General features: G+C 37.1%; 1 protein-coding gene across 1 annotated transcript in view; it reads right to left on the reverse strand.

The window, feature by feature from the left end:
• Positions 1-9,704, reverse strand: part of SYN2 (synapsin II) — a 185,932-nt gene that overhangs the window by 52,281 nt on the left and 123,947 nt on the right. The window lies entirely within an intron of this gene.

A 9,704-nucleotide genomic window follows, 5' to 3' on the forward strand; every position in this document is an offset into this window, starting at 1 on the left:
GCATCCAAATAACTAAATATTAGTATTTTTCATTCAAGAGCTCATTTGCATGCCACTTAACTCTTTACTATCACTATATTTTACATAACTACCATTTCTTTTATTATTTTCAAGGCAGACCAGTTGCAAATAGTTTTTTTATTTTATTTTATGGTGTTGTATGAATTTCACTAAAATTGATTCTGTTGATCAGGCCTAATACGGTTTTTTTAGATGAACACATTTGAAGTTAATTGGTGTAGTGCTCACAGGAGCAATTTTTCTAAAAGGAGTGGGTTTGATTTTTCAGCCGTATACATGCAACAGGACTACAGCAGCTGACAAACTGGCTCAAACTTGAGCGTCACTGGTAGAGCTTCTACATACCATGAGATCTGGACTCCACAATCTCCATAGGTAACCTGGAGGCCAACGTACAAGACTCATACTTTCAAACTGCTTCCAGCAACTGTAATATTCTTTAATTCTTTTAAATGACTGATAATAATACGGACAGCAACCCCTCAACATCTCTCACAGTCATGGATTCGCCATTCATTTTTCACCAGATCTATTCATATTAGTTCGATAACAGCAAAGACAGTATGGTAGGAACTCATGGCACAGAGTATTTCTCCAATTTCCCATTTGCTCTTTTTGTTTCCCATACTATTGACAGGCAACTAGCAAAGTAGTTGCAGTGAAGTTATTTAGATTTACGAATAAACAAAGAGCCATCTCAAACAGGAGTTATACTGATGGAATTACCAAATCCAGAGAGAAATTTGACCCAATATTCTGCAGTTGCTGAATAAACACTAGTTAAGGCAAGCATGCATTCACAGCAAATCATTTTGAAGTCTATCACAGAAGCATGTTTCTCATGTCACCAAGTCTCTCAAAATCAGGTCACGACATCTGTTGGGTTAGCTAGCTTGAGACCACAAAGCTTTTTGAAACTGCTGGTGTGGGGAGCAGTAAGTTATCATCTTCATTAAGGCTTGAAATGCTTTGGATTTTTACTCTTCTGTTGATGTAAGTTATTACATCAAACATTCCTTTTCCATGTTGCTAGGATGATTTGCAAATTGGATTCAAACACAAATTAGGTTCAAAGATTCATTAGTTACTGGTCAGAACCTATTTTAAATGCCTGAAATCTGAAAAATAATACTGTACTGCTCTGCTGAAATGTCAAGATATTTTCAATATGTTACATATGTTGTTTTCATAAAAGAGTTAGGGCTGGCCTAACTTCTGTTCTGATCCCACGTATTAATCATTACACTGAATGAACAGGGAAATGTGGAAAATTCAATCAAAAACACTGCAATTACTGATCTTTGCTTTTGCTAGAAGGTAAGAAAAAATTGCCTAATTAAAACAGTTAAAAGAGACACTGATCAAATGATATGGGTGCTCCAAAAAAGCAAGCAGCTACGGTGAAAATTGCTGTTAACACATCAGATAACCATTAAAACCATGGGTTCCAGAAGACTTCATGAACACAAAGGTTTGAAAGCTCCTGACCTCTGATCTAGAGATGCACAGTAAATAGCTAAACTGGCTGCATTGAGAACATATTTCAAGTTTCAAAACTAAGCATACCCTGCCAGCCAAAAATTAAAAAAAAAAAAACAGTTAAAGATAAAACATACAGTTTCCCCCTTCCTCTTCTCTGGAAAGTTGGTAGAGGATTTTTTTCTCATTGAGAAAAGCAAGGAATCCATATTCTTCTGGAAGATTTCATTTGTTATCCAAACGTAGAGTGTTTGTGTAAGTATTCTTTAGCATCATTCAAAACACACGGGTATATCCATTGGCCTACAGTATTTGGCAGGCCAACTGTTACCAAGCTTAGGATGCTTGTTGTGTTGAAATCCCCGTTTTGGAACTGCCATGTAGTATGTGCAGAAGAACGAAGGAGATACAGTTGGACATGACATTTAAAGAAAACCCAAACCAACAAACAACCCAAACCAATGAACAATACAAAAAACTGCTCAGTGTAAAGGAAGGTTCCTTAAAATAGATGCTACAACTCTGACCGCTGAGAATTTAATGAACAAAATTATAAAGCTCATGAATACTTATCTGCTAATGTTATGCTCATGAAGAACCGCCCTGTTTTTACACTATACTGCTACCTGTATTTTCAATGCACTTTAATGACAAATAAAAAGTAGACTCCGTAGTCTGCCGCAGTACTTCTTACTAAGAAGTACTTAATTCTTCTCTCTTCCCTGAATTCTTTGCTATGATTTCCTTTAAATTGAAATTTGTGTACTGTGCATGCAGTTCCAGTGTAGCAGCAGGCAAAAAAAAATCCTGTTGCTTGAACATATCAACAAGAGTCATGTCCTTCCAGTGAACCTGACAAAATAAACTTAACTTGTGTTTACAAAGAAACAAAACACACATTATAACTAGAGGCAGCTGGCAGCACCATTAGTCTGGTGAATGTAGGTTCACCCATTAGGATTTGTGTAGCGATCAGAGATTTGACATCCCCTGCTTACAGACATATTTCTGCCTTGTCAGTTTATTTTGTTCTAAACTCAAGCCAAACCTAAGGCTCTTGGTCAGAAATCCTACTTCTTTTTTTTTTTTTCCTGAATGGAGTCTAAGTTAGTTGCAGGGTGTGACATAGTCTTACCATAATGATTTTTGAAGGAATTGGTTGATTAAGGATCGACTTTGAAATGAAAGAACTGTACACACCCGGTCCCGTTAGGTCCAGTGACTAAAACACAGCCCATCCCCATTCACACACACCTAGGAAACCTGTTGGTTATTGGCACTGCAGGATATTTTTTAGGATATTTTTTAGGATATTTATAACACTGCCCAGAGAGCTCTATATAAACCCACCATGACTAGTCACTAGAAATACTTTTTTTTAAATTTCATCTAGCTATGAAGCCCATATACTCTTAACTAGGTTCAAGTTTGAAGATTAAATGGCGTTTGCTAAATTCTGACGATTATAGATATTTCTAAAGACTATAAATTTCATGCATACAAGTTCTCTGACAACAATAAAGCTGACTTAGAATTTGAAGCACTTCTCCTAATTAGATGAGCATGAAAATCTAAAAAGCCAGTTACTTTCATGATTCTCTTTCTGACGTCACAATAGCAAGGATAATTATTATCACTGCTTCTTAACATTTCACCTGCATCAATGTTTTAAAATTGAAGATTCTTTGTACTATGTGCTTACAAACATAAGTATCATTTTATTGTATTAATCTTTAATATCAGGCCACCTAAGATTTCATAAATCTGCTTATCATGCTTTTTACTGTAGAAAGAAGTATTCTAGTTTGATATACTTACACAATACCTACAGGCACCATTATCATCTTCTCTAATCTGAAGTGAAGGTTATTTAGTTAACCAGTAGATGGCTAGATAGTTAACCAGCACAGTCTTCATCTGTATTATTGTTTGTATTTTTCCATATGTAATGGAAAGAATACCTATCCTTTCCTATTTCAGAAATTTTCTGGAGTTTACAAGACTGGTTTACTAGAGTGTCATCCTGTGATTTCTTCACTGTAAGTCTATTAATTTAAAATAAATCCTTAAAATTTAAGCTTCATACACTAAAGTGCTCAAAGGTTTATAAGTTCTTCTGCAATGTAAGTATTTTTGAACAATGCTTACAGTTACATAATATAAGCTCTTTTATTTCCAAGAGATATAATTTGAATTCTTGTAAATTTACTTCAAACTCTTCTAACTAAGATATAATGTAAAATGTAACCAAAGCTGTATATAAAAATAAAACTAGGCAAAGATCATCTGCTAAAAAGAAAAGAGAGAGAAAAAAAGCCCTCTGCTGGCAGCAATACAGAAAACACAGTTTTTTTGAAGGTAGTGTTCACTCTGGCTTCAATGTCCTCATGGCTGAGTTGACTAGAAAAGCCACAATAGGGAAAAAAAAAAAAGGGAGGGGGGAAGTAGTGACAAAACCCTCCAGATGTTGCATAAACATGACTTACCTCAAGTTCAGTGTTTAAATATTTATCTTTCCAATAATCCCCAAGCAAAGTTCATTTAACCACTCTAGTGCCATGTAATTTATTTATGGAATATGCATCAGACTAAATCTAATTTTGCTCTGCTTACTTTGGAAAAAGGAAACTAAAAGTGAAATAATGAAGGTGGCCTTTTATTCATTTTCTTCTTTCCCAGAAACAGGCAGGAAGAGTCCTAAATCAATAAACAAGCAGAAGACGTACTTTCTCTGGTCTATTTGGTTTTAAGAAAACACAATCGCGAGATAAAGTCATGGCTCAGCCATGCAACAGCTCTCCGTCACCAGTGGGGGTAGCCCAACATATTCCTCTCTTAATTAAGAAAAGCAGAAGCATCTCGCTGAAACAGCTCTTATTCTCAACAAGCACAAAGAACAATTTGGAGATGTTGAGCCAGATTTTCCACTGCCTCGTATCTTGACGGAAAAAACTAGGTGTAAAATTCTCTCTGCCTGGAGTAACGTTTTATACCCCCCTTACACAAGTGGCAACCCAAAGGAGAATCTGATATGCTTTGTATTATCTTTTTAGAAAGATGGGCATTAAAGAAATCTAAAAGCTCAAGTGGATAAAAAGCATGGAGCTTTAGTTTGATTAGTGTGCCAGGTAACCAAAGAGAGGCAAATGCTCCTTAATTGTGATTTCTTTATTCAAAACAGAGGGTCAAAATGGCTTAGAAACGAAGTAAGTGCAATATTGATTGTTCCCAGGGAAATGCTGGGCCACCTCAATTCCCACTGACACCAATGGGAGTTGATGCAATATTGGATATTCTGAGCACCCCTTGTACACGGTTCCTTCACTTGCCATTAACACCACCTCATAAGACTGGACCTTAAGAAACCAATTCCTTGGTACTCACTGAAATCAATACAAGCTTTGACATGATCTTAGTGTATAAAGTTACACTTTCAAGTAAATCTGAACCAGGAAATCAATCTAAAATACCTTTGTCCCCACAACTGTTTTTCAATTACAAAAGAATAGTTATCTAAATCAGCACAGAAGTGATCTGATGGTAGAAAAATCTTCTCCTTTCAATACCTGTACAGCACGAAAACAGAAATTGTCATTAAAAAGAAAAACATTAAGTATAACGGCGGTGAATCAAAAAGAGCGGTTCCTACAGAGCTCTAGTAGCAATTCTGGAGAAGACGAAATCTTTGCAGAGGCAAACTACATTTTGATTCTGTCATGTCAGTGTTTCACTCCATTCCAAACAGTCTACCAACTATTTAGCAAACTGCTGCCTCTTAAAACCAAGTAACATTTTGCCACCTTATAAAAAAATTACCCCAATTGCTATGACTATAAACTGTATGGGTTTTTTTAACTGTAGTATTTAGGAAGTGATGGCTATAAATACCCTCCCTTTTGAAGCAGGGCATGGTGGGGTTGGGTTGATGGTTGGACTTGATGATCTTACAGGTCTTTTCCAACCTTAGTGATTTTGTGATTTGGTGATTCTGTGATACATGGAGGCACTGGGACTGAAAACCCGTGAAAGCTCATCTATTTTGCGAAATACTATTCTAATTTTGAATTTTCTATGCAATTTTACAGTTTTTGTACAGGATGTGTACTGTGACTACATCAGTTAAACTGAAAGGAGTTTCAAGGAAAAAGAAATGCAATGCCAAATGAGAACTAGGGAGAAAAGAACTCTAGCAAAGCATCAAGAAGACAACAGATAAACTGTTACTGTGGAGAATCCTGCCTGCTATCATTCTCAAGTAAGATTCATTTGCCACAATGGAGAGAGAATAAGATGGATATAGATAAAAAATTATCCTCCGTAGACTGCCAGAAGCTAATGTACAGAGGAGGCAGTCCAACCAAAAGACACTGTGTAGATTCAGACTGCTTGACAGCTGGAAGGGACAGCAAGGTGTCCCCACTATAATTAAAGGGCCTTTGAAAAGGTCTATGGACAATCCCTCTGCAACACAGTTCAGCGCTCCTTGACATAACTCAAATATCAAACTCAAGCCTGCCAGAGAAATACTCATCATCAGTACCCAGGAATCTATAAGCTGAATGCACAGCGTTGCCTCTTATGGAAAATGAAACACGGAGGGGAGGCAGCAGTGCCAGGAGATAACATCCCAGTACGGGTCAGACAAAGGTAGTGCTGTCGGTGGATTATCCTGCAAAGCTGCGATGCTGCAAAGGGCTGACAGGTGAGAGGAGAGAGCAGATACAGGGAGGAAGGGCGGGCAAGAAGCATGGAGCAGAGCTGATCTGGCAGTGCTGCCTCTCCCCATGTCAGCTCTAAGGGTGAGGCACCTCACTCATCACCTTTCGCCCCCAGTAACTCCCGGGGAAGAGGTGAAAATATCAAAGTCAGTGTGAGTTTGCTCTGGCGTTCAGGGGAAGCAGTAGTTCACTCCACGGGACTTTGCATGTATGGCATCCAACAGAAGGAGACCTAGTGTTTTTAATACGGGTCTCTGGGGGCTGTTAGAAGAGAACGAAACAACGATGGTAATTAATGACCAGAATGCTGTGGATAGATGCTAGTGCTTCACAGTAAAAATTAACAAGGATCATGACAACCCACAGTACAAAAATCCTGTGCAAAATTAGAATTCCCATTGAGAAGAGATAAAGCTGATCATAAATTTGACTGTAGTCAGGTTTCCTGCCTTGTTTCTATATTGCACACATCAACAAATACAATGGATTATCCCCAATCCTCTTTATTTTCTTGCATTTAGTAGAAAACAGAAGTTAGTTGTTCAACTCTAGACTTCCTTAGCTAGACAGAAATGAGAAAGTGCCAAGTGTTTTTTCTACTGCGTCAATAATGAACTGAAGGAATCAGTGACTATATCCCTTGATAAATGAACTTTCCTGTTTCTTATTAGCAAGCGTTAGCTGTATCAGAGTATAACCAGGGAGTGGGCACTATTTCATCCTGCTACTCTTCATGCTTCACCAGTGTTATGACATAATTTGCTATGATATCATGGCTTACTTATCAAACTAAAGGAAGATTGACAGCATAACACACAGCGTTGTGAAAGAAGCCCTGTACTGTTAGTCCATTTCTACAAATAGTAAAAAGACCAAGTGTTTCTTTTGCTTCAGTCTGCTTATATTTATAAAACATTGGCTATAATTTCTCTACTGTTATTTAAGACACAAGATTATTTTGCTTAAAAGTTAGTCAAGGAATATTTCTGTCTTTTGGGAATAATCTTTGTATTTTACAAGGCCAAGATCTAACTAACACAGAATGGATGCTGAGCTTAGGGTTTCTTTTAAACTAAAAGTAATTTTCCTAATACAATGAAAAATACTAACAACATACAATATAAAAAAGGAAAGCGCAGCTTCAAGCTAAGACCTAATGATATCGGTAGAACCTACAGGTAGTATTTGTCTCCTCTGATAAATGGACTAAAAATGCATTTTTTTGCATTTGTGAGAGCATGTTCTTGAGTAGAGGGATTTCCAGCCTTATTAAAATCTCTTTCAAATGCCAGGATGTAAATATGTCTTTGTCTAAACTCCGATAGCAATTTGACAAAACTTACTGTTTCAGAATGAAGATTTATTGGAAAATAGGAGTTCTGCTGAAGTTTCAAAAACTGTTTGCCTTTTAAATTGTAATGATAATGATTGTATCAATGTTGTCATGAAGAAATGAGAGATAGACCTACCGAAGAACTGCTCATTAGTTAGACTTGCGTGGGAAGCAGAACAGCCAGTTTCAAGTGCCAGCTTTGAACAAGTCCACGTACCCTAGGACTGACTGCTGTACGTATCTGCCTTTCCTGCTGTTGCTGTGACCAGCTGTTCCATGTTGGGGTCGAGAAACCTTCCAGCCACAAGTTTCACTAAAATCCACATTGCTGCTGAAAGGTCTTGTTGTGTACAACATGTTCCAAGCCCACCCCTTCCGATGCTGACTGGGTCTAGAGAGACCTACAGGGAATACATTTCTCCGGTAAGAACCTCTCTTATGGCCATTGGCTTCTCTAAGTGCTTTAAATATTGCACCTACGTACAGGTGGCTTTGAAAGACTTTTAAAAATTATTTCAAGGGTAGCTGCAGGCAATACTTTGTAAGATTGTAATTAAAATGTGGTTTTATGGCATTTATACAATTACCATATGAGATTTGTTTTTAACGTGTTTACGCTTCTATACATTCAGTTGAATGTCAGTACTTAATTCTCAACTATGTCTACAAGACAGTTGTGAATTAATTTTTGACTTCTCACAAACTTATGTTTAAATTTCATTATGAGCATAATATTTTTAGTTTGATTGTACAGTTAGTTTGAGTGCAGTAGATGTAAAGGTCTTTAGGACATGCAGAGTGTAGTAGTTTGATGTGCCGTTCTGGACAGTCTTAGGCAAAATGTGCCTTAGTTAACCATCGAATAGGTAGAGCTGCATGCTCGATGTAAGAGAAGACAGTTTGCCCAGCATATTTCTTTATTATTTGAATTTTCCTGAACCAGTGATCAAATTGGTCTATTTAGATCGTCTATAGCAGCAGCCATGTGATGTCATCTGGAAACCAACCAATGGCTCTCAATTAATTCCTTCATCACTTTCCCGTCCTACTGCCCTAAGCGAGACTTGAAACTCAATCGTCCCAGAACTACTGACCACAGAGGCCATTAAAATACCTGCTTGGGGGGTTTTTTGTAGCCGCCCTGTAGCTTGAACTTCCTGTGTAAGGTCTCAGCCTCACATCTTTTTTATCTTTTCACTCACATGAAAGCTTCCTGAAAGAAGGAAGTTTCCTTCAGGTAAGAAGGGAGATGTTAACAGGTCTAAATTATTTTCAGGTGTTAGTCCTGGACTTGGATCCAACGTTATGATTTGAAGCCAAAACTTCAGACTGAAAAAATAAAAATCAAAGTATGGCTGCTTGAACTAAATCAGGACACAGTGTACAACACTCCTGGCTCAGTTTTGAAGTAGATCTAAAATCTGAAAACGAGACCCAATTCTAATAAATCTGAATATTTGTTTATTTTTGTTTTTTTTTTTAACAGATGGAGTTTTTTTCGGGGGGGGGGGGGCGGTGGGAGTGAAAAAAAGAATAATCAGAGCACTAGTATTTGTAAAACTGACCTCTTACTGTTCAAAAATAAAATAAATCTGCTGAGGTGAAACATGTAGGCATTTATATAACGATAGCAAGCTACTTTGTGTACACCTAAACCTCAAGAAAATACAATTTCACGAGTCTGGATTGAAATGGTTCAAATTATGTTAATGAATTTTCAGTTCCTAAGCTTGACTTGTGAAGTGACAAAACACGCAATCCTTTAAGCAGTTCTGTCCTGCATGTCAATCTATAGATGTATTTTATTACTCTCTAATCAAACCTTATGCTGGCTCCCTCATGAAAGAACTTCTTTATAAAAAGAGGGTGCATACAGGTTACACATACCCAGATTGCTACAGCAACAAAAGAGCCGAAGTTGAAAAAGATTTCTGAACTCTTGTATTTATGTCTGAGTTCCATGTATAACATGAGCCAGAAAATACAGATACAGATCTGTGTTGATTAGAGCTTACATTAATAAGGAATACAGAGAAAGAGCCGTGCCTCCAACATACACCACTGGTATATTTTTCCTTGTTATTTTACATTAAATCTGTGATGAAATAATAAAAAATGCCTTTTATTGCAGCTTTTCGTTTTAATTCATTATT

The sequence above is a fragment of the Gavia stellata genome, chromosome 12 (assembly GCF_030936135.1).
Source record: "Gavia stellata isolate bGavSte3 chromosome 12, bGavSte3.hap2, whole genome shotgun sequence".
In the NCBI taxonomy this organism is placed as follows: Eukaryota; Metazoa; Chordata; class Aves; order Gaviiformes; family Gaviidae; genus Gavia; species Gavia stellata.